Genomic DNA, 26,231 nt, shown 5'->3' on the forward strand with positions numbered 1-26,231 from the left:
GCTGGGTCAAAGGGTAGGCGCAATTTTGTAGCCCTTTGGGCATAGTTCCAAATTGCTCACCAGAATGGTTGGATCAGCTCCTCCAACAACAAATTAGTACTCCAACTCTCCCACATCCTCTCCAACATTTATCATCTTCCTGTTTTGTCATGTTAGCCAATCTGATAGGTGTGATATGGTACCTCAGAGTTGTTTTGATTTGCATCTCTTTAACCAATAGTGATTTAGAGCATTTTTCATATAACTATAGATAGCTTTAATTTCTTCCTCTGAAAAATACCTGTTCATGTCCTTTGATCATTTATCACTTGGGGAATAGAAATGATATTTTTTTCAGGCAAAATATGGACACATAGTTTTTGAGGTCACTTCCAAATCTGAATTGATGTGCTTCCATAAATGAAAAATAAATGCTCGCTGGAAGCAAGAATTTAACTCATGTCCTTTGGTGAACAGAACTGAAGTCCTTCTGATCAGTGGGAAAAAATGCAATTTCTCTGGAAATGTCATTGCTTCTGTTATACCTATAACTGAGGTTACTAAGATTTCAAAGTTGTTGATCTTCACTAAAGATTTTATGAAGACACTAGACTTTTTCTGTCATACTCAACTCCTATGTCAACAATATACCAGGCATTCAAGTTTGTGTTAAAATGAACAACTGAATTCTGTGACTCATCAAATCACAGTTAAAAGGGACCTCAGAAGCCATCTAATTCAACTCCCAACTGAATAAGCATCTCCAACCAGTGATCATCCAACCTCTGTCTTAAACTCTCAAATCAGGAGAAAACACTATGTCTAAATATTATGTCTAAACTTCCCTAAAGGGAAGGCAGAAGGAATAAAATCTATTTTAATAGGACCCAATTAGGGAAATAATTATGTGCTACCAGATTGAAATTGAGAATGGACTCTCTCTCAACTCTGTCTCTCAGAATCCTCAATTCCTTTAAAGGTGCAGCTAGCTCAGTTGCTACCACCACCAAACCCCATCCTCATTTATTACCACTCTCTTGAAATTACTTTCTATTTATCACTTTAGATATTCATTTTGTATTCTCTTATTTGCAAACATCCATACATCCCTGAGCAGATTATAAACTCCTTGAAGACACAGACTATTTTGTCTTTGTCTTTATCCATAGTAACTAGCACAGTACCTTGAACATAGTAAGTAATTAACAAATGCTTATTGATGTGAATTAAGTAGTTATATTTGTTGTTGCTGTTGTCGAGTCTGACTGCAAGAGTCTGACTTTGGTGCTTTCTTGGCAAAGATACTAGAATGGTTTGCCATTTCCTTTTCCAGCTTATTTTACAGATGAGGAACTGAGGCATACAGGGTTAAGTGACTTGCCTGGGTTCCCACAGCTAGTAAGTATCTGAGGATGGATTTTTTGAACTAAGGCCTTCCTGACTCCAGGGTCAATGTCCTATCCATTGTGCCACCTAGCTGCCCTGAAATTAAATTGACTAACTCTTTATTAGAGCTCTATAAATGGTCTCCTATAAACAAGCAGAAATTCATACCTTTGCTCACTTTCTCATCTTCATTTTTACTTCCTCTTGAGTACACAGGTGATAAACTTACATGTTAAAAGTTGAGATTTATAAAAGTTATCATTATAACTGAGGGACTTCAATATGCTCAGTGAATTTCACATTATTTTTCTTCTGTGAGGCAAGTTCCAAAGAGATATGCCTGAAACACAGCTGCTGTATTGCTTTTTCTATATCATTTTTACTCAATATCACATAAAGATTAAAAGTAAACAAACAGGCAAAAATAAATAACACCCAGGGTACACAAAACCTTGGTTATGGAAGTTGGTTGTTAGCAAGGGCGAAAAGACTTAAGACATACAGAAGATAGCAACTGAGTTTGAGAATTAATTCATCTCTTTCCCTCAGCACCTTCTCTTTTAAAGGTCTATGTAGTAATCCACTATTAGCAATCATTTAATTATTTACACACTAGATAGGCATGGTCCTGAAAAAAATGCAGATCAAATGCCAATTTTCCCATATGCTTATCTAGCAGTTGTTGGAGGTAGGAAATGTTTTATTAAGGGAGAAAAAGTGCTAGCTACTCTTTCTTTCTGGCCCTGATTCAGCTGTGGATAGTACCACTCTTTCTCAGATCTCCCTTTCAGAGATTCCAATGAGTATGACTTATGCCTTAGTCAATTTTTCCACTATACCTCTCAAGGGAAATGGGGTTCTTTTATGCCTTTGAAAAAGGGAAGTTGACTGAGGCCATTACCACTTATTTACCAAACCAACCTGTACACAAAATCTGGCTTATCTGTGTTCAGAATAGTTTGTATTTATTTTTTCTTGTCTGCTTTGAGGAAACTATACTGATACGTCAACAAAATCTCTTTTGTTCAACTTGAGCTCTCAGCTGACTCCAGTGATAAAAAAGAGAATATCTTTCTTTCTATATATCTATATACCTGGATGATCATATCCTCCCTCTCATGTGCATTGAATCTTCTAGGGAAGCCCATAAACATTGGGGAATGGTTTCTTTTTAAAACACATAGCATACAGAGAATGAATAAGATCTTTAAGAAATTGAGATTGGGTATGTGGGCTCAGTATGACGGCCAAAAAAATATATGGAGCAGGAAAAGAAGAATGTCACCAAGTCCATTCTTAATAGGTAACAGGAACAACTATAGTCCTCTCTGCATTTGATCCATATGACTTCCACATAATCCAGTTACATTAGCAGCAAAAGTCTGAACAGCTATGGTGTTGAACAGTCTCACAGCATGGCTGGTATTATCCTCTCAGCTTCTCTCCTGTTCACACCTTAAAAGACTTCACATTCTCCCAAAAGAGCACATTCTTGATTCTTGTCTCATGCAATTTCAGCTCCCTCCTTCCTGTTGAATGAAAAGAGATGAAATATCTTTTTGTATGCAGTCATAGCCCCTACAGTATTTGTATTAGGTTGCGTTGAGTATTTCTGAACTGTTCCACAAGTATATAATTCAGTTTCACTACAAATTGTTTAGGTAAAAAGGTATCTCACTTCCAATTTTAAGAGATAGTTTGATTTTCAATTGGCAATAGTCCCTAAAAGTTAGCAAGTCGATAAGCATTTACTAAACACGTATCGTATGTCAATTAATATAGTAAGCAATGGATATTCAAATAGAAGCAAAAAGAAACACAGTCCTTGCCCTCAAGGAGTTTACCTTCTTATGGGGAAGGTAATAGCTAAAAGAAAATTTTAAAGGGAGTCACTCATGGGGAACATGGTGGACAAGGAAGTCATGAGAGTCAGGAGCTAGACCCAGAGAGGAATGAAGGAAAGATCAAGTTACAAGTTTACTTTAAATGATTCTGTCAAGTAGTTTGTAGTAGTCTTTGAAAAAGCCTTTAAATATGTTAGGAAAATGAAATCATTTAGAAAAATATTATATGCAATTTTTTTGTGAAACAAAGGTTTATTTATAATATGAGTCATCACCCCTGATTTACCTGTAGAATAAATTCAAATTTATTTATATCATGGTTCCTTAAAGTGGGGCCTAGCTTTATTTCTCACATTTCAACAAACATTTATTAGGCAATTATTATGGACAAAATGAGAATATGAGGCATAGTGAATGGTATGATGACACTGGAGTCAGAAGGACCTGAGCTTAGCTGCTTCTAGTTCTGCTATATACTAGCTGTTTTACCCTGGACAGCTCATCTAACCTTCCATCAATCCAGGAAATTCTCTAAGACTAGAAGTTATAGGCAACTTGCTGACCTTCATAAGTGAAAGGAGTTTCCATACTAGGACTTCTCTACTTCCATGAAAGCACAAGTCTGAACCCCAAAAGGTTAAAAAAATGGCAAGGTCCTGAAAATACAACAGAAAATAGGAAATAATATAAGCATCAAAAATATGAAAGAAGATACAGACTCTTCCTCTTCTCTGAAAGAGCTTATGCCCTCACTGGGGAAGAGGAGAGTAAGTAAAGAGCTTAAGACATGTAGGTAGATAACTATAGAATAAAATAGAATGTGATACATGCAAAGAAGTATGGATAAAACTCTAAGAGAAATTTAAAGAGGGAGAAATCATTTCCAGATGGTTGAAAGGATGGAAAAAATCAGAAAGTCTTCAGGGAGAAAGTGGCAGCTGGACTTTGGATGAAAGAAGGGAGGTCAAGGGGATTAATGAAGGTGTGGCTAACTCATTCTAGGTGTGGAGAATGGTCCAAGACAGATGGGAGAGAACATGACAACAACAGAAGAAAATAAAAGGGGGGGGGAGGAGCCAAGATGGTAGAGTAGACACACATATGCTAGCTCTGAACCCACAGCCCATAAAATATCTGTAAAGAAGAACTCCCAACAGATTCTGCAGCAACAGAAGCCACAGAACAATGGAGCAGACAAGATTTCTGTTCCAGAGAGCCCTGAAAACCTGACATGAAAGGTCCATCGTGCACCAGACCTGAAGCAGAGCCCAGCCCTGCCTTGGCCTCTCCGTGCCAAGGGGAGAAGATCTGAGGAGGCTTCAGGGACAGAATCTCCAGCAGCCGCACAGGTCCCTCCACCCACAGGTGACAAGGGTTGGTGAGAGAGTCTTTTTGGGTGGCTGACCAGAGAGTGGGGTGTCCCCATGGCTTGGACCCCCTTGGGAGGCAGAGGCAGGGGCAGCAGCAGACAGGGGCTCCCCAAGCAGGCAGGAGCTTGGATCCATTGTTGAAGGTCTCCACAAAAACCCCCTGAGGGAACTGAGTCCCATGTGGCGGCCCTGTCCCCACTTGAGCACCTGAACTTAATCTAACACTGAATAGCAGCCCTGCCCCTGCCCAAAGCCCTGAGGCTGGGAAGCAGCATTTGAATCTCAGACCCCAAGCTCTGTTTGGGCAGATCTGGAGGCGAGGTAGGGGTAGAAAGAAAACTCAGAAGTCAAGTCACTGGTTGGGAAAATGCCCAGAAAAGGAAAAACATATAAGACTATAGAAGGTTACTTTCTTGGTGAACAGATATTTCCTCCCTTCCTTTCTGATGAGGAAGAACAATGCTTACCATCAGGGAAAGACACAGAAGTCAAGGCTTCTGTATCCCACACATCCAAAATAAATATACCATGGGCTTAGGTCATGGAAGAGATCAAAAAGGATTTTGAAAATCAAGTAAGAGAGGTGGAGGAAAAACTGGGAAGAGAAATGAGAGAGATGAAAGAAAAGCATGAAAAGCAGGTCAACACCTTGCTAAAGGGGACCCAAAAAAAAAATGCTGAAGAAAGTAACACCTTGAAAAATAGGCTAACACAATTGGCAAAAGAGGTTCAAAAAGCCAATGAGGAGAAGAATGCTTTAAAAAGCAGAATTAACCGAATGGAAAAGGAGGTTCAAAAGCTCAATGAAGAAAATAGTTCTTTCAAAATTAGAATGGAACAGATGGAGGCTAATGACTTTATGAGAAACCAAGAAATCACAAAACAAAACCAAAAGAATGAAAAAATGGAAGAGAAAGTGAAATATCTCATTGGAAAAACAACTGACCTGGAAAATAGATCCAGGAGAGACAATTTAAAAATGATGGGACTACCTGAAAGCCATGATCAAAAAAAGAGCCTAGACATCATCTTTCATGAAATTATCAAGGAAAACTGCCCTGAGATTCTAGAACCAGAGGGCAAAATAAGTATTCAAGGAATGAAAGAGATCCAAAAAGAGAAACTCCTAGGAACATTGTGGCCAAATTCCAGAGTTCCCATGTCAAGGAGAAAATATTGCAAGCAGCTAGAAAGAAAAAATTGAGTATTGTGGAAATACAATCAGGATGACACAAGATCTAGCAGCTTCTACATTAAGCAATCGAAGGGCATGGAATAGGATATTCCAGAAGTCAAAGGAACTAGGACTAAAACCAAGAATCACCTACCCAGCAAAACTGAGTATAATACTTCAGGGAAAAAATGGTCTTCGAGTGAAATAGAGGACTTTCAAGCATTCTTGATGAAAAGACCAGATCTGAAAAGAAAATTTGACTTTCAAACACAAGAATGAAGAGAAGCATGAAAAGGTAAACAGCAAAGAAAAGTCATAAGGGACTTACTAAAGTTGAACTGTTTACATTCCTACATGGAAAGACAATATTTGTAACTCTTGAAACTTTTCAGTAACTGGGTAGTGGGTGGGATTACACACACACACACACACACACATACACGCACACACACAGAGAGACAGAGAGCACAGAGTGAATTGAATAGGATGGGATCATATCTTAAAAAATGAAATTAAGGGGTGAGAGAGAAATATATTGGGAGGAGAAAGGGAGAAATGGAATGGGGCAAATTATCTCTCATAAAACAGGCAAGCAAAAGACTTTATAGTGGAGGGGAAAAGAAGGGAGGTGAGAGAAAAATATGAAGTTTACTCTCATCACATTCCACTAAAGGAAGGAATAAAATGCACACTCATTTTGGTATGAAAACTATCTTACAATACAGGAAAGTGGGGGAGAAAGGGATAAGCAGGGGTGGGGGGAGGATGGAAGGGAGGGCAACGGGAGGAGGGAGCAATCTGAAGTCAACACTCTTGGGGAGGAACAGGATCAAAAGAGAGAACAGAAGCAATGGGGGTCAGGATAGGATGGAGGGAAATATAGTTAGTCTTACACAGCACGACTATTATGGAAGTCTTTTGCAAAACTACACAGATATGGCCTATATTGAATTGCTTGCCTTCCAAAGGGAATGGGTGGAGAGGGAGGGATGAAGAGAAATTGGAACTCAAAGTATTAGAAACAACTGTTGAGGACTGTTCTTGCTACTAGGAAATAACAAATACAGGTAATGGGGTATAGAAAGTTATCTGGCCCTATAGGACAAAAGAGAAGTTGGGGACAAGGGAAGGGAGGGATGATAGAAGAGAGAGCAGATTGGTGATAGGGGCAATTAGAATGCTTGGTGTTTTGGGGTGGGGGAGGGGAGAAATGGGGAGAAAATTTGGAACCCAAAATTTTGTGAAAATGAATGTTAAAAGTTAAATAAATTAATAAAAAAATGCAATTGGGAAATATTTAACAAAATAAATAAAAATACAACAAATCACAAAAAAAAGAAAAACTAAAATAAATAGTCCAGTTTGACAAGAAAATAGAACTTGCAAAAGAGAGCGCTGTAAGACAAATTGGAAAAACAAATTGGAGCCAAATTACAGAAGGTGTGTGTGCTAAAAGAAGTTCATGTTTTATTTTATAGGCAAAAATTTTGTGGAAGCCACTGAAAGATTTTAAGCAGAGGGTCATTAAGCAAATGTATCTCTACAGCTGCATCTGTATTACATGATGATAATGATGATGATAGCATTTATATAGTTCCTACTATGTGCCAAGCATTTTACTAAGTGCTTAACAAATATTATCTCATGTAATTCTCACAACAACCTTGTGAGATAGGTGTTGTTTTTATCCCCATTTTACAATTGAGGAAACAAAATAAAAACCAGTATGACTTGCCCAAGATCTTATAGCTAATATCTGACACTAGATTTGAACTCAGGTCACCCTGACTCCAGGCTCTATCCATTGAACCAGTGAGCTACCTAACTGTATAATCACTGTAGGACTTCATTTTTCACAGTACTGGGGCTGAGAAAGCAACATTCATTGAAGAAAGTCTTTGGATTGCATTTTCCATAATTCATGCATGAGTACCCAATACATCACAAGGCAAGGACTCTCATTGAAAAAGAGTGCTTTACAAAATGGAAGACTTAAAAAACTGGGACACTGGTCAATTGAGAGAGGTGTTAGGAGACACGAAAGAGACAAGATTCAGAGATGAAGCTAAAGGGTGGGGAGAGAGGAGTGTTACATGAACATGGGAAAGAAACTTGATTGATGATACTGAACACTGTTTAATTCTGGGCTTTTTAGTTCTAAGGTGTCTATGTCCTAACTGTCAGTATCCATATCCTTCCATGCTGGGCAATCATAGAAATTAAAGGGGAATTCAAGCATAAGTTTCTTAGAGGTTTCTCAGTTCCCTTCCTTATAATTAGCTTTGTTTCATATCTTAAATAAAATGGCCTTGCTAGAAGATTATGCACCTCCAGGATGATCTTATAATAGAGCATGAATTGGATGTCAGGTTGGGCTATGAACTGCATAAACAATAACCTCCCCCCTTCACAATGAAACTGGAAGTAGTAGAGGGGTGCTACACATCTGTGAAAGAATTATACATAATCCTAACATAGGCATAAGAGATACCTTACTGAAGCAAGATCTTGAAGGATGTATTTTTCTCTCCGAAGTTGATGGCTTTTTCATTAACAAACAATAAATACATCTCAGGGATAAAGGCCTCATTTCTAGAATATATAGAGAACTGACTCAAATGTACAACTATACAAGTCATTCCCCAACTGAAAAATGGTCAAAGGATATGAACAGGTAATTTTCAGAGGAAGAAATTAAAGATATCTATAATCATATGAAAACATGCTCCAAATCACTTTTGATTAGAGAGATGCAAATCAAAACATCCCTGAGGTACCACATCACACCCATAAGATTGGCAAACATGACAGAACAGGAAAATGATAAATGTTGGAGAGAATGTGGGAGAGTTGGAACACTAATTCATTGTTGGTGGAGCTGTGAGCTCATCCAACCATTCTGTAGAGCAGTTTGGAACTATGCCCAAAGGGTTACAAAAATGTGCATACCCTTTGACCCAGCAATATCACTACTAGGACTGTATTCCCAAGAGATCATAAAAATGGGAAAGTGTTCCACATGTACAAAAATATTTATAGCAGCTCTCTTTGTAGTTGCCAAAAACTGGAAATCAAGGGAATGCCCATCAATTGAGGAATGGCTGAATAAATTATGGTATATAAATGTAATGGAGTACTATTGCACCACAAGAAATCATGAACAAGAAGACTTCAGGGAGGCCTGGAAGGACTTATCTGATTCTGAGCAAAAGGAGCAGAACCAGGAGAACTTTGTGCATAGCAACAACCACAGTGTGCGAGAGTTTTTTCTGGTAGACTTGGAACTTCGTAATAACGCAAGAACTGAAAAAAAAAATCCCAATGGTTTTCTAAGGCAAAATGCCTTCCACACTCAGAGAAAGAACTATGAAATTCATTCGCAGAATGGAGCAGATCATGTTTGTGTGTGTGTGTGTGTGTGTGTGTGTGTTTGTGTGTATGTGTATTATGTTTTGATTTGTTATATGATTTCTTCCATTTATTTTAGCTCATCTACATAGCATGACTATGGTGAAAACGTATTCAATAGGAAAGTATATGTAGAACCTATACAGAATTGTATGCCATCTTGGGGAGGGAGGGGGTAGTGGGGGTTAGGTGTGGGGGGGTAAAAATCTAAGTTTTATGGTAGTGATTGTAGAACATTAAAAAAATAAAAAAAAAATAAAAAAAGTTGCATGTATCATCTTCCCATATAGGAATAGAAAAAAATCAATAAATACGGTGGGATCTTGCATTTCTCTTTACTTCTCAGTAAATTTATGAATTGGAAGATGATGTCTGTAACAGAAAATCATTTGCACAACCTATCTGTGTCTTTTTCATATTTCACTGTGAATACTTTAGACAGGTTGCCTATATCATTGTCATAAAGATTTTTAGAGACCAAAGAACAAGCATGTAGCTCATTACTTGCTGATATCTTCAGAGTTGCTTTAAAAAAATTAAACCGGCTTCAATCCTTCACCAATTTCTTTATCTCCTCCTCTTTGAGAAATTTGAAAGTCATTCCCTAAGGATCTTCTGAAATTGCATCACCCTCAATATAGACTTTTTCTGTTTGAACATGGTCCAGTCCAACTCCTTTTCCCACCTTTATGTTCTTAAATACATTTCTACTTCCTCTTTTACTGTGTTGGCTACTGACTTGCTTGTGTTGAATCCATTATCAAAAATGATGAGAATGGGGCTCTATGGAAACACTGAAAAAAATCTATTCATTGTGATTCTATTCATTGTATTCATTCTAGTTTTATCTATAAATGCTATTGCAATGGCCTGACAGAGTTGGATCCTCCAGGAAGGAGAGGAAAATGACTCAAAAATGAGTTTGGTCATTTTCCTCTCCACTGCTTTTCATTATTTTGTGAGGTGAAACTGTTTATACTCTTCCATTATCTTTCTCTGTAATATTTTGTGAAGGAGATTGTACTCTAAAATGGTGCTTCCCTTGGCAGCGATCACTATCTACTTGGCAAGAAGATAAAAGACTTTTTTCCCCTCTCTGAAGTGGTTTCTGGGCTCTTTTGGCTTCCTCTTTGTGACAACTGTTTTACATCATATTTCTCTAACAAATAATCATAATCGGTCCATACTTTCATCCCTTTCCCAATTTCCAGAGCTGATTGTTAACTATGGAAAGATTCATCACCAGTGGGCTGACATCCATAGGAATCAAAATGGTCATCAGACTAATGTGACCTATTTCCATTCAAGTAGTTATGTTTGAAGCATGATAGAAAAAAAGGCACAGAAATCTAAGAATCACAGAACTTTTATATAATATTTTAAATACTAATCTAACCATTGGTTCTCTTAAATGAGAGATCCTTGCCCAATGACTGATATGTAAACATTCTCTGGGAGGAACTTAATCATATCAATACTGACATTCTTACTCTAAATTATACAAGAGGAAATAAGAAAGGCATAGCCACATAGAAGGATGGCCCGCTGGTTCTCTTTAGAGAGACTAGTAAAAGAGTTGACATAGCTAGTTTTGTTGTGGATCCAAATGCAGGAAGAGAATTAATCTTAGAGAACAACTGATCATCTCATGTTGCAGTGAATGTAGCACAATGGAACCTCCCATCACAATTTCCAGTGTGCTCCATGAAGCTAGGAGAAATTAAAGACAAAAGAACATCTGTCTCATGCCTATAAATATGAATACTTTTTCAAGAAGATAGTCAAAAGTCAGAACAAGTATAAATGGAGGAATTTAATAATATATATGGCATGTATTAAGTATGTATGTATGAAAGCATTATATGTATATATATGAAAGTAAGACATATGAAAGTATTAAGGATATCAACTCAAAAGAAAAAGGGACAGATATCAAATGTTTTGGAAAATATCATGGTCATTATTACTACCACCACCTCCCCAGAAAAGGTGATCATGAAAATATAATTAACTAATAGCCCATATGCATATTTCTCATCTCTGTAAAACCCATGAGAATGCTTTAAATGTGATGAAAGTATTTCACATCTGATATCTACAGCTGACTGTGTCTCCATATTCACAGAATTAATTAACTAAAACAGGTTAGTGATACAAAATCCACTGTACTATTTTTTTAACTAAAAACAGCATTTGATTCAACAGGATGTTTGATTTCAACAGGAAAATGGGACAGACAGAGGTCAAATGATTTGCCTAAGGCCACACAGCTAGTAAGAGTCTGAGACTGGATTTGAATTCAGGTGTCCCTGATTCTAGGTCTAGTTCTCTACCACTGCAACCCATTGCTTATTATCTAAACTCTGGACTCACTTAAAGGTAGATTCAATACTAAATACTGATCCCTGATAATTATTGAATATCAATAACTAATAATTTATGTATGCTATGCTCTACCCAGAATTTGCCTGGGAATATTTTAGCTCTCCCTCAATTGCCTTGAAATAACCAAGTTTAGCAAGGTGCAAAACATAGAACATTTATTGCACATAATAAAAAATACAAAACAGGTTCACGTTGCAGCCCACAGGTAGTCAAGAATACTTTTACCTTCTGTTGAGTCCTGCTCCATAGAATCCTATATAATCACTCTAGACTTATATCTATAATTGTGTCACTTCACCCAAATCCCCCTTTTGCCACACACACACACGCACACACACACACACGCACACACACACGCACACATCCAGGAAAAGCACTCAAAGTTACCCTATCTTCCTCAGAGATCTACATAGTCTCTACAGGCTCAAATAACACCCTGATGTTGAGTACCCCATCTGACACACATTTAAATCAGAAAATAATTCTGGGGTACTAGGGTGTCGAACAACCTACCCCAAGTTCACTCATTCCACATGACTCTCAGCTCTAGTCAAGAGTCATATCTGGGTTTGCACCTCTCCAACTTAATTATGTGATTCATTGTTCTTTTATTTCAGTCCCTCCATCAATCTGCCATGGCTACCTCCAAATCCCGTGTTCTTCAGGTCTACATGACATCAATCCCTTTCTCCTGCCTACATACAGCTCAGGGTTGCCAAGTCTTCTGTTCTTCCAAAAACTTGGAACTTTCTTCAACTTGCTGCCATTGCATCCTGACTTCCTATGGTTACTACCACTGTAGCGACCATTCCTCAAAGCTTTACAATCTAATTAACACAAGTGTACACTGACAAGTATCCCTATAGCTTAGTTAACACCTTTCTATTTCTATTGTTAGTTTCACAACTGTGTCTGGCTGACACACAGTATGGCTACTTTAGCTTCTGAGAAGACCTCCTGAGACACCCTTATCTACCGGAAGTTCTTACTCTTAGTTAACATGAGTTAGTTCCATTTATTTCACACTTAAAGTAGTGTGTTCTCACAAGTAGTCAACATGACCTACTGAGTCTATTTCAGACTGGGAAAGAGCCCTTATGCTCCTTTTTCATTTGTCTTTTGAATTCTGATCATTTTCACTAGCAACTCAGACCAGGCCATGTCAGTTACCCTGAGGTTAGGAGAAGCTTCAAGATAATAGTAGGAGAACTAGAGAAGAAGCCTATGGTTGTTTCTAGCTTCATGTGACAATACATGGTCTTGTCTCTGTTATACAGCTTTGATTTTTTTTTTCTATAATCTCTCCTATAACTTTTCTTTTTAAGGGTAAATTCAATCCATTTGCTTTTAAAATTACCCTTTGACGCTTTTATTTATTCCCTACCATTTTTTGTTAAATTATTTGCTTTGTCAGAGGAGATGGTTTCTATTTTTTAGATTTCATAACTAAGACAAAAAAATTAAATACAAATCTTTATGCTATTAAATCTCTAAGTATTTCTATATGTTGACCCCACCATTATCAAAGAAACAATTTTTGACTTGCTATCACCATAACTCCTTCCCATTTCCATATTCTTTATTCCTGCATTTCATTCTTTTCTTTATCTATAGCAAGATTTTTATTGTATATATCGTTTTTGTGCTATAATAGGATCAGAGTAAGAGCTGAACCAGATCTTAAGAGATCTTCTCATCCAACCTCTTCACTTTTTTACACAGGAGGAAACTGAGGCAATGAGAAATAAGCAATTTATTCATGGTTATTCCAATATTAAGCAGCAAAGCCAGGATTTAAATTCAAGTCCTCTGACTCCAAATCTAACACTGTTTCCAGTACAGCATAATATACTTCTCTTCTTTTTCATTTGAATTCCAACTGTGCAATCAGTAGTGTTGTGAGATCTTTATTTCACTATACAGGCTCTTATTCTGAGATAACACCTATTTCCAAGGCACCTATTATTCTAAGCTCTTCCCTCCTCGGGACTAACCACATCAATTTCAAAAGATCTTTTGGACCACAGATTTTCCTCTATGGGTTGAAGTCTTTTTTGTGTGTCTTTTTAATGTCTACTTTTTACTTTCAAGCCAAAGGTTTAGATTTCTCTATGAAATTTATCCTCATATGCAATATGTATTTTGTAATTTTCTTAAGTGTTAAGTTCTAATGACTTGTCATTTCCTTTTTTACTGAATATAGTAGACACTTAATAAATGATTCTTGGATGCAGTATCCTGATTGATTTTTTTTAAATATGTGTTCTCTTGTTTCTGGCAGCTCAAAGAATTTTTTTTTCCTTTATCACCATAATTTGGAAGGTTGATAATGAAGTCCCTGAGTGAATTGCACATATAGTTTTTCCTTGTTGGAGTTTTTTGAAACCTTTCTGTTTGCCAGATACTGTTTATTTGTGATATTTTTAGGAAATTTTCTTGAATAACTTTCTGAAATGATCAATTTTTTTAGGAAAGTGTGCCCAGTGCTAGTGAAGAATGTTCTTTTTGTTTAATTTCTATTATCTCTTTTCCCATTTTCATCCAAATTCCTATCTACAAATAACTATCTGTACTTGCTGTCCATTTATTCTTTCACTCACTCCTCAACACTTGGCAAACTGGCTTTCAGTCTTATCATTTAACTGAAACTTTTCTCCCAAAGTTGCCAATGATCACCTAATTGATAAATCTGATATCCTTTTGTTTGCAGTTCTCATATTTCTGTTGAATTTGACACACTTGATCATCTTCTCTTTCTTGCTATTCCCTCTTCTCTGGATTTTTGTATTTTTCTCTCCTGGTTCTCCTCCTACCTATCTAAAGTCTCTTTCTCAGTCTTCATTGCTGGTTTATCATTCCAACACTCTTTAGCCGTGGGCATTCTCCAGGTGAATGGTTAACAACTGAGTTGCCTAAAAGAAAAAAAAAATGTATATACACATTTTTTAAGTTTAGTTAACATTTTCTTAAGCCTAGATAATCAACAAAATAATGAAATAAAGTCCTAATTTGTAGCAATTGAGCTTTCTGGGGTATTAATGTCCATGCAACAAACAATTTAGAACTGGTTCATTTCCCAACCCTTCTCTCTCAGTGGCTTTATTAGCTCCCATTTAACTATCATCTTTATGCCCATGACTCCCAGTTTTATGTATCCAGTTCTGGTGTCTTTCTTGTGGTTCAATTCAGCATCACCAACTGCATATTGGACTTGTCCTAGAAACATCTCAAGTTCTGCATGTCTATCAAATCTCATCATTCCCTCCAAATGTCCATAACCCTCTTCCATAATTTCCTATGTTTCTCAAAAGTACCATCATTATTCTAATCACCTATGTTCAAAGCATGGTGTAATAACTCCTCAATCTCCTTCACCCCAAATATATGATCAGTTGGCAAATCTTGTCCATTCTACCTCCACAACATCTCTTGCATATGATCCCTTTTCTCAGCTTTCAGCTTAATTCAGATCCTCATAACCTCTTCTCTTGATTATTGCAAGGGCCTTCTAGTTGGTTTCCCTGGCCCAAGTCTCTTTTCCACTCCAAATCATACTCCACATGACTGCCAAAGTGATTTTCTTCAAGCACTATTTGGCCGTGGCATTCTCCTACTTTATAAATGCCAGTGGCTTCCTATTGCCACTAAAATAAAATATAAATTCCTCTGTTAAGCTTTTAAAATTCTTGACAATTTTGCTGCAACCTATCTTTTCATATTGGTTGGCCCTTACTCCCCCCCGACCCACATCGTCAAAGAATGCAAATGGTTTTCTTACTATTCCTCACATATAACAGTCCTTTCCTCTCTGTGTCCTTACACTGGTCATTTATGCCTGGAATGCATTTCCTCATCTCTTTCTCATAGAATCTCTGTTTTGCTTTCCTTTCCTTTCCTTTGCTTTCCTTTCCTTTGCTTTTCTTTCTTTATCTTTCCTTACCTTATCTTTCCTTTCCTATTCTTTTAAAGCAGGATTATTGCCTTGTACATGAACTTTCTTGATCCCCTCAACTAACATTGTCCTCCCTCTCAAACTATTTTGCATTTGATGAGTTAATAATGTATCTGTATTCACTCTCTTTATAGTTCCTTTTAACTTAATATTTTATTTTTTCCCAATTACATGTGAAAACAATTTTGACATTCATTTTTTAACATTTTGAGCTTCAAGTTATTACCCACTTTTCCTTCCCTCTCTTCTCATTGAAGAAGGCAAACATTTTGATAGAGGTTATACATGTGCAGTTATACACAAAACAATTCTGTATTTGTCATGTTGTGAAAGAAAACACAGACAAAAACAGAAAGGAAGGAAAAAAGGAAGGAAGGAAGGGAGGAAGGAAGGAAGGAAGGAAGGAAGGAAGGAAGGAAGGAAGGAAGGAAGGAAGGAAGGAAGGAAAGAAAAATATTGGTTTTAAAAAGTATGTTTTAATCTGTGTTCATACTCCATCAGTTATTTTTTCTGGAGGTGGATAACCTTTTTCATCATAAGTCTTTTGGAATTGTCTTGTATGATTGCATTTCTGAAAATAGCTGTCATTCACAGTTGATCATCATACAATATTGTTGTTATTGTATATAATGTTCTTCTGGTTCTGCTCATTTCACTTAGCATCAATTCGTGTAAGTCTGGGCTTTTCTGAAGTCTACCTGCTCATCATTTCTTATATCACAATAGTATTCCATCACAATCATATACCACAACTTCAGCCATTCCCCAATTGATGTGCATCCTCTCAATTTTTAATTCTTTGCCACCACTAAAAGAGCTGCTATAAATATTTATATATATATATATATATATACATACATATATATATATATATATATATGTCATTTTTCTTCTTCGTTTTATATCTCTGAGCTTGTATTGGTCTATTGTTGGGTCAAAGGGTATGCATAGTATTGTAGCCCTTTGGGCATAGTTCCAAATTGCTCTCCAAAATCAGTTCGCAAAATCTATCTACGCTGCATTAGTGTCTCAATTTTCCCGCATTCTCATGACATGTCATTTTTCTTTTCTGTCATATCAGTCAATCTGATAGGTGTGAGGTTGTGCCTCAGAGTTGTTTTAATTTGCATTGCCCTTAAGAGACTGATCATCATTTAGAGCATCTTTTCATATGACTATAGATAGCTTTGATTTTTTAATCTGAAAACTGCCTGTTTATATTCTTTAGCCATTTATCAATTGGGGAATAGCTTTTACTTTTTTATATTTGACTCAATTCTCTATATATTTGAAGGATGATGACTTTATCAGAGAAAATTCAGGTAAAAATTTTTAAATAGTTTTGATTGATGGCTGTATATTTCCTTCCATCCTATTTTCCCCCTATTTATCGATTTCTCTTCATTTTTCCTTTCACCTTGTTTATCCTCGGAAAGAATTTTGCTTCTAACTATGGCCTCCCCCAATATGGCCTTCCTTCTATTAAGCTTTCACCTTCTCTTATCCCCTTCCCTTCCTACTTCCTATAGAGTAAGATTTCTTTACCCAGCTGAGTATATATATCATTTCCATTTAGAGCCAGTTCTAATGAGAGTGAGATTCAAGAGCTCCTCCCCACATTCCCTATCTTTCCCTCCACTGTAGAAGTTCTTATGTGCTTATTTTAAATTTATTTATTTAACTTTTAACATTCATTTTCACAAAATTTTGGGTTACAAATTTTCTCCCCTTTTATCCCCTCCCCCCCCCCAAACACCAAGCATTCTAATTGCCCCTATGACCTATCTGCTCTCTCTTCTATCATCCCTCTCTGCCCCTGTCTCCGTCTTCTCTTTTGTCCTGTAGGGCCAGATAGCTTTCTATACCCCTTTACCTATATTTCTTGTTTCCTAGTGGCAAGAACATTACTCAACAGTTGATCCTAACACTTTGAGTTCCAACTTCTTTACCTCCCTCCCTCTCCACCCCTTCCCTTTGGAAGGCAAGCAATTCAATATAGGCCAAATCTGTGTAGTTTTGCAAATGACTTCCATAATAGTTGTGTTGTATAAGACTAACTATATTTCCCTCCATCCTATCCTGTCCCCCATTACTTCTATTCTCTTTTGATCCTATCCCTCCCCATGAGTGTCGACCTCAAATTGCACCCTCCTCCCCATGCCCTCCCTTCTATCATCCCCCCCACCCTGCTTATCCCCTTATCCCCCACTTTCCTCTATTGTAAGATAGGTTTTCATACCAAAATGAGTGTGCATTTCATTCTTTCCTTTAGTGGAATGTGATGAGAGTAGACTTCATGTTTTTCTCTCATCTCCCCTCTTTATCCCTCCACTAATGAGTCTTTTGCTTGCCTCTTTTATGAGAGATAATTTGCCCCATTCAATTTCTCCCTTTCTCCTCCTAATATATTTCTCTCTCACTGCTTGATTTCATTTTTTTTTAAGATATGATCCCATCCTCTTCAATTCACTCTGTGCACTCTGTCTCTCTGTGTGTGTGCGTGTGTGCATGTGTGTGTGTGTAATCCCACCCAGTACCCAGATACTGAAAAGTTTCAAGAGTTACAAATATTGTCTTTCCATGTAGGAATGTAAACAGTTCAACTTTAGTAAGTCCCTTATGACTTCTCTTTGCTGTTCACCTTTTCATGGTTCTCTTCATTCTTGTGTTTGAAAGTCAAATTTTCTTTTCAGCTCTGGTCTTTTCATCAAGAATGCTTGAAAATCCTCTATTTTATTGAAAGACCAATTTTTCCCCTGAAGTATTATACTCAGTTTTGCTGGGTAGGTGATTCTTGGTTTTAGTCCTAGTTCCTTTGACTTCTGGAATATCCTATTCCATGCCCTTCGATCCCTTAATGTAGAGGCTGCTAGATCTTGTGTTATCCTGATTGTATTTCCACAATACTTGAATTGTTTCTTTCTAGCTGCTTGCAATATTTTCTCCTTGACATGGGAACTCTGGAATTTGGCCACAATGTTCCTAGGAGTTTCTCTTTTTGGATCTCTTTCAGGCGATGATCTGTGGATTCCTTGAATACTTATTTTGCCCTCTGGTTCTAGAATCTCAGGGCAGTTTTCCTTGATAATTTCATGAAAGATGATGTCTAGGCTCTTTTTTTGATCATGGCTTTCAGGTAGGCCCATAATTTTTAAATTGTCTCTCCTGGATCTCTTTTCCAGGTCAGTTGTTTTTCCAATAAGATATTTCACATTATCTTCCATTTTTTCATTCTTTTGGTTTTGTTTTGTGATTTCTTGGTTTCTCATAAAGTCATTAGCCTCCATCTGTGCCATTCTAATTTTGAAAGAACTATTTTCTTCAGTGAGCTTTAGAATCTCCTTTTCCATCTGGCTAATTCTGCTTTTGAAAGCATTCTTCTCCTCATTGGCTTTTTGAACCTCTTTTGCCAATTGAGTTAGCCTATTTTTCAAGGTGTTATTTTCTTCAACATTTTTTTGGGTCTCCTTTAGCAGGGTGCTGACCTGCTGTTCATGCTTTGACTTCATGTCTCTCATTTCTCTTCCCAGCTTTTCCTCCACCTCTCTAACTTGATTTTCAAAATTCTTTTTGAGCTCTTCCATGGCCTGAGCCCATTGAATGGGCTGGGATATAGAAGCCTTGATTTCTGTGTCTTTGCCTGATGGTAAGCATTGTTCTTCCTCATCAGAAAGGAAGGGAGGAAATGCCTGTTCACCAAGAAAGTAACCTTCTATAGTCTTATTTCTTTTCCCTTTTCTGGGCATTTTCCCAGCCAGTGACTTGACCTCTGAATATTCTCCTCACACCCACCTCGCCTCCTGATCCTCCCAGCCAGTGTTTGGGGTCTGAGATTCAAATGCTGCTTCCAGCCTTAGGGCTTTTGGCAGGGGCAGGGCTGCTATTCAGTGTGAGATTAAGTTCAGATGCTCAGGTCAGGGCAGGGCCGCCTCTCAGGCTCGGTTCCCTCAGGGGGTTTATGCACAGACCTTCAGCAATGGATCCAGGCTCCTGCCTGCTTGGGGAACCCTGGTCTGCCTCTGCCTCTCAGCTTCTGTGTCCCGAGGGGGCCTGAGTTATGGGGGCACCCCACTCCCCTCTTGACCCACCAAAGAGACTCTCTCACCGACCCCCATCACCTGTGGGTGGAGGGACTTGTGCGGCCGCTGGAGATCCTGTCCCTGAAGCCTGCTGGGATCTGTACCTCTCGGAGCCGCGGCTGCCGCAGGTCTGGGCTGGGCTCCGCATTGCAGCACGACGGACTTTTTGCGAGAGGTTTGCAGGTCCCTCTGGAACAGAAATCTCCCTCGCTCCACTGTTCTGTGGCCTCACTGCTCCAGAATTTGCCGTGAGTTACTTTATACAGATGTTGTATGGGTTATGGGTTTGGAGCTATGTGTATTTGCGTCTTTCTACTCCGCCATCTTGGCTCCTCCCCCTTATGTGCTTATTTTAGGTGACATAATTTACCCCATTATACCTCTCCCTTTCCCCTTCCCCCAATGCATTTCTCTTTCTCACCCTGTAATATTATTTTTTCTAGATTCAACTCACACTCATGTCATCTGTCTATATATACTTCTTCAAACTGTCCTAAGAACAGTAAAGTTCTTAGCAGTTACCAGTATCATCTTCCCAAGCAAGAATGTAAACAGTTTGACCTCATTGAATCCCTTATGATTTCTCTTCCTCTTTACCTTTCTGTGCTTCTCTTGGGTCTTGTATTTGAAAGTCAAATTTTCCATTCAGTTCTTGTCTTTTCATCTAGAATGCTTGAAATTGTTCTATTTCGTTGAATATCTGATTTTTTTCTCCTAAAGGATTATACTTAGTTTTTTCTGAGTAAATGATTCTTGCTTGAAATTCTCACCCTTTTCTCCCCCAGAATATCATATTTCATGTTTTCCAGTCCTTTCATGTAGAAATTGCTAAATTTTGTAATATCTTAAGTGTGGGTTTATGATATTTTAATGCTTTTTTTTTTCTTTCTGGCAACTTGCAATATTTTCTCCTTGACCTGGGAGCTCTGGAACTTGACTACAATAGTCCTGGGAGTTTTCATTTTGGAATCTCTTTCAGGGGTTGATTGGTGAATTCTGTCTACCTTTTCCTCTGGTTCTAGGCCATCAGGGCAGTTTTCCTTGATAATTTCTTAAAAGGTGATGTCTAGGCTCTTTTTAATTGGGGTTTTCAGGCAGTCCAACAATTCTTAAATTGCCTCTTCTCAATCTATTGCCAGGTCAGATGTTTTTCTGAGGATATATTTCATATTTTCTTCTATTTTTTTCATTCTTTTGACTGATTCTTGATGTCTTATAGAGTCATTAGCTTCCACTTCCAAAGGATTTTTGTTAGTAAACTTTTCCATCTCCTTTTTCATTTGACTAACTCTGCTTTCCTTCACAGTGTATTTCTGTGTTCTTTTACCATTTGGACAATTCTGTTTGTTAATGTATTTTTTCCGTCAGTATTTTTTGTGCCTCCTTTACCAAGCCGTTGACTTTTTTCGCTATTTTCTTACATCACTCCCATTTCTTTTCCCCTTTGTTTACCTCTTATTTGATTTTTTAAGTTCTTTTTTCGCTTGTCCATGAATTATTTTTTTTTTTGCCTGAGACCAATTCACATTTTTCTTTGAGACTTTGAATGTAGAAGTTTTGAATCTTGCCTTCTTCTGAGTTTGTTTTGATCTTCCCTGTCACCACAGTAATTTTGTATGGTATGGCTCTTGTTTGGTAGTAGTCCCCTCCACCCTCAGATAAGGAAGGCAATGAGGTCTTAAAATATTACCTTGTTAAGAATTACATTCATCTGTTGTAGAGGTCTTGAAACATTGAGTGGTTCACTTATTAATGAACATATTAATAAAGCATGTTGTTTTCATAGTTCAGTCATTTCAGTCATCCAACTCTTCATGACCCCATTTGGTGTTTTCTTGACACAGTTACTGAAATAGTTTATCATTTCCTGATCCAGCTCATTTTTACAGATGAGGACACTGAGGCAAAAAATGGTTAAGAGACTTGCCTAGAGTCACACAGCTAGTTGAGTGTGTTAGGCTGAATTTGAACTTGGATCTTCCTGATTATGGACCATTGCACCACCTAACTACCATGAATAAAGTATAAAGGGTGAGAAACTGAGAGTGACCAGCAAAAACTTGAAATTAAAGTGCAAAAAAAGTATTTCCACTTTGTTTTCCCTTTAGAAAATTCCTTCTGTTAATCTAATGGAATTTTAGAGTGGCTAGCCATTGGGAAGCTAAAACATTAACCTTGACTGGTGACCTTCACAAAGGAAATAAATTCTGTAAACACAGACATTCTCACTGAAGGTTCAGGCAAGGAAGTCATCTCTGGCAGTTGAAAAGAGAGCCAGTTATGAAGGAAGAACATAGGTCATAAGACAGAATCATTCTTTGTCTCTTCCCTTTCACCCTTTCTTGAAAGAAGTAGAGATTTCTCTCATCCTTTCCCTCACTAACAGTGGCATCTTGCAATGGAGGAGAGATAGAGAGTACCTAGAATCTAGCTCAGTGGTCAAGATGAGCTGACAAAAGGAATAGGTCCAGAAAATCCATAGACATTATCCATCAGCAGACACACTATTCCCAAAGGGGAACAATGTAAATATGTCAAGGAAAGAGAAAAGTCCTCACAGCCCTACATCATAAGAGGTATGAAGCCATATGTACCCCAAGGGTTTTCCTCTCCACTAGTGTATTCCACGCCTGCTCTTCCCCATAATCCTATACATAAATGTGAGACAATGCATCTCAAGTTTATGGGTGTGGTGTTTTGTAACAATAGTTGTCACTACGCTATTTCAATAAGTGTATTGGCCTTGACCTATTTGTTTCCTTAATAGCCTATTGAGGGCAAACATACTTGTAGTGACTTATGAGCTGTGGTTTTAGTAGCATGGTTCCACATAATACCTTGAACCTTATTTAGTCATCATCCAGGGGATCCTACCTGTAAGCATGAGGGAAGAAGGAAAGAAGTAAAACCTATTCACCATGATCTCAGTTATACACATATTTGGGAGTTTTGTCCAATGAAATATTCAAATTCTCAATATTAATTCTCCATCTTTATAAATTTTCCATATCTCTTCCCTTGCTTCTTATATCCAGTTTTTCCCTTAATTCATTTTATAATTTTTAAAAAGTTTGAGTCTTCCTCAATTAGATCTGTTTAAGTGTATTTTTAAAAAATTTTTCATTGTGTTTGATGCCATCTCTAAAATTCCTTTGATGTGTATTTTTTCACTGCTAATTTCCCATTTGCCATAATTTCCTCATACCATAATATGAATTTTATTGTAAAGGGTTTTTTTTCTTAGTAATAATGGATAGTGGCTATATAGTTTTAAATTTTATGTGTGCTAGTTCATTTGAACCTCACAACAACCCTGGGAGATTAGGTGCTATTATTACTCTATTTTACAGGTGAGGAAACTGAGGGAAAGGTTCAGTGCTTACCCCGGGTCAACAGCTAGTAAGTATCTGAGGTCAAATCTGAACTCAGATCTTTCTGACTAGGGGTTAAGTGTTGTGCCACTATGCCACCTCCAACTTGATTTTTGCTTATTATATGGAGAAAGTTTTATTTTCTTATAAAATTTTTCTAGCCAGTCTTGATTCTTTTCAACATTTTTTGTTATTATCTTAGAAGAGAGTTTTAATGATCTTGGTTTCTTTGCAATCTCTTATAATCCATCAATCAATTCTGCTTCTTCCCAAGCCTGGGAAAGTTTGTTCTGTAGAACAATCCTTGAACCTTTATGGCTTAGGCAGAAACAGAGTTCACTGCCATTCTACTATTTTCCCACAAGATATAAAAGATAGTCTTCTAAAGTTTTGACATACATGTGAGAAGCACTTTGTCTCAGAAAAGTTTTTAAAGTTGCATTTTGCTTAAAATTTTCTGAAACAGTCCTCAGATTCTACCTACAAGAATTACTTCAATTAGGTTCTCCACTATTCTGGTGGGGAAAGGGGAAGAGGGGAATACTTGGTTTTTCAGAAGACAAATATTTCTCCACTTAATAAACTTTACGTTCCTGGCTTGCTCCACTTACTTCTGCCTCAACCCTTTTCTCATGCACTGTCCTTTTCCTAGATTCATCCTAATATCTGGAATATTCTATGCTTGCAATTATGCAAGTTTAAAACTTTCATTTCCCTAGTTGATTGTCCTCTCCCTGCCATGACCTCAAGAGTGGGAAATCAATTAGATGTGCCTAAATTGAACCTCTTTTTAACCTGGAGTTGTCCTCAAGCCTAGAATAAAGATGAAACCTGCTGTCACATTGAGGGCTTGCTTTACAGATTTGCCAAGTCCACTCATAAGACCACTGTGGAATCCCACATTCTGCTGTGGACTGAACACAATTATACCCAAGACTTCCTCAGAACACAATTATACCCAAGACTTCCTCAGAACATCTCTTCCCCATCCTGCATTGGAAGACTGAGTCTCAGCTTCAGTACGGTGCTACTACCCTATTTTTGTACATGTCAGCTACCTCTCCAATTTTGTAATATGGATCCTACCCTAGTACCATTCTCTGATTTCCCTGACTTCCCCCTCTATGATGCCTTAGTTGTTTCCAGTTAATCTATGAGAACTTCTTTGAAATATGCTGGAAAAGGGGTTCAGTGGCTTTCAGAATTGACTGTCTCATCTAATTCCTCTGCAAAGTCTTTTTGGTCCCTGTGATGGACCAAAATACCTAGGCCTATTAACATCTGGACACAAAGCAGCCTGTTCTACTGCCCTAACCTTGCCCTCTCAACCTTTATTAACATTTTCTGTGTTTCTTTGCTTTCCATTTAATTCTATAAGAATCTCAAGTTCTTTACAAATTTGCTCCCCAACTTCATGATCTAGAATAGGGATTCATAAGCATTTTTATATCATGAACCCCATGGCAGTCTGGTAGAGCCCAGGGACAGGTACCTTCTGAGAACAGAGTTTTAAAGTGCAAAAAAGTTTACATAGAATTATAAAGGAAACCAATTATATTGAAATAAAGATGCAATTTTTCCTATCCAAGTTTGCACACCCTCTGAAATCTATTCAAGCTTTCCTCCAGGGTCCATAGAGCCAGGTTAAGAAACCCTGATCTAGGGTATCTAAACTTTTTGTATGGATCAGCACCCCTACTTCAGGGAATTATATATTGGGACCACTCATTTTCCCCAGATAGCAGCATTATTACAATAACAATTTGAGGATTCTTTCCTACCTCACCCCACCCCATCTTTCTTGGCCATATAATATTTCTTTCAGAGAGAGGCAGCATAGTAGGATAAAGAGTCAGCTTCAGAGTTAAAAAGACCTGGGTTCAAGCATTATTTGTGACACATACTGCCTGTGTGACCCTGAACAAAACATTTAACTTCTCAGTGTCCTAAGCCACTGATGTCAAAATCAAATAGAACTAGATTCTTGCAGATTGCATATCAACTTAGAAAATCACAAATTAACATTATCCAAGTTACATTGAATTTTTATTTATTTTACTAAATATTTTCCCAATATATGTTAATCTAATTGAGCTGCACTGAGGAGTTTTTCAAGCTGCAAACCACCTATAAACCTCAAGGATGGCATCTCTGATAAAACATTTACTAATCAATTGATTATTTTCAATCACAGTACTAGTTTGCTTTTTATGTACACTTCTTATACTCTAGGGTTATTAAAGTACACAAATGGTTAAAAACAATTCTGTAAGATAAAAAGCATAAATTCCTGATTTTAAAAGGACAAATCCTACTAATTCAGAGTTCTATACTGTTTTAGGTATGTATGTAGAAGGTAAAAGATGAAATGACTGAGGAAACAAAGGTTTGAGCTTCCATTTATTAAGCAATGCATGCCAATTGACCAGCTCTCCTCAGTTTAGGACCAGACCTCAAATATGGATTTTCATACATTAAAAATAATAAAATAAGAAAGCAATTAAAAGGAGGCTGTACAACATTAGGTAATCTGATTTCTAATTGGAGGAAAGATAAGGAATGTTCCAAGTGGGGAGGTAGAGAGCAAGCAAGAAAAGTCTCCCACTCTCCCCAAGTGTCTATAAGAAGCAATCAAAGGAACATGGAAATAGTCACTGCTTGGTCAGTACTGGGACTGTTTTCAGATAAGACATACGGATTACTTGAGATGTACAATTGTCAGAAAACTCTTTGCACAAGTCTTTGGATCTGACTAGGTATCTATCAGCATAACTTAGATCCTTAGTTAAGGGTCTCTAAGCAGTAAGTAGAGGTAGTATAGCTTCTCAGTCACACAGGGCTAGATTCAAACAGTGCAACAAAGTCCTGTCACGATTCCCACAATGGGACAAAGTTTTCTCACAAGGCAGAAATTGAACAAGAACCATAATTGAATAGAAAGGGAACTGAGCTAACTTTAGAATTGAGTCACAGGTTCATTCAATTCTCACCACCACTTGCTGCCCCAGTTTCCTCAGGTTGTCTCTTCTCTTTTCTTGATTTTTCCATAAAAACCTAGAAGTCAATAAAAGAACATTTCCAAACCTTTTTCCCCTGCCCAGTAAGACAATTTAGCGTCCTACTGTCACCTACCTCACCAAATACCCCAATGTGAGGGGCACTCTGGACCTGGGCCCCCCTGAGAGGATAGGAGACCCCCAAGGGTCTGGACCTGCTGACGTGGCTTTGCCACGGTGGCACTGCTGACGCGGCATTGCCACGCTGGCACTGGGGCGGCTCTACT

General features: G+C 37.6%; 1 long non-coding RNA gene across 1 annotated transcript; it reads right to left on the reverse strand.

Annotated features, from left to right (window-relative positions):
• Positions 1-13,281: 13,281 nt before the first annotated feature.
• On the reverse strand, positions 13,282-26,227 carry LOC140497180 (uncharacterized). Its single transcript, XR_011964561.1, has 2 exons — positions 26,081-26,227; positions 13,282-14,458 (listed from the first exon to the last, which is right to left on the reverse strand). It is a non-coding gene; the product is annotated as an uncharacterized lncRNA (long non-coding RNA).
• Positions 26,228-26,231: the final 4 nt, after the last annotated feature.

Source organism: Notamacropus eugenii, chromosome 3 (assembly GCF_028372415.1).
Source record: "Notamacropus eugenii isolate mMacEug1 chromosome 3, mMacEug1.pri_v2, whole genome shotgun sequence".
Lineage (NCBI taxonomy): Eukaryota > Metazoa > Chordata > Mammalia > Diprotodontia > Macropodidae > Notamacropus > Notamacropus eugenii.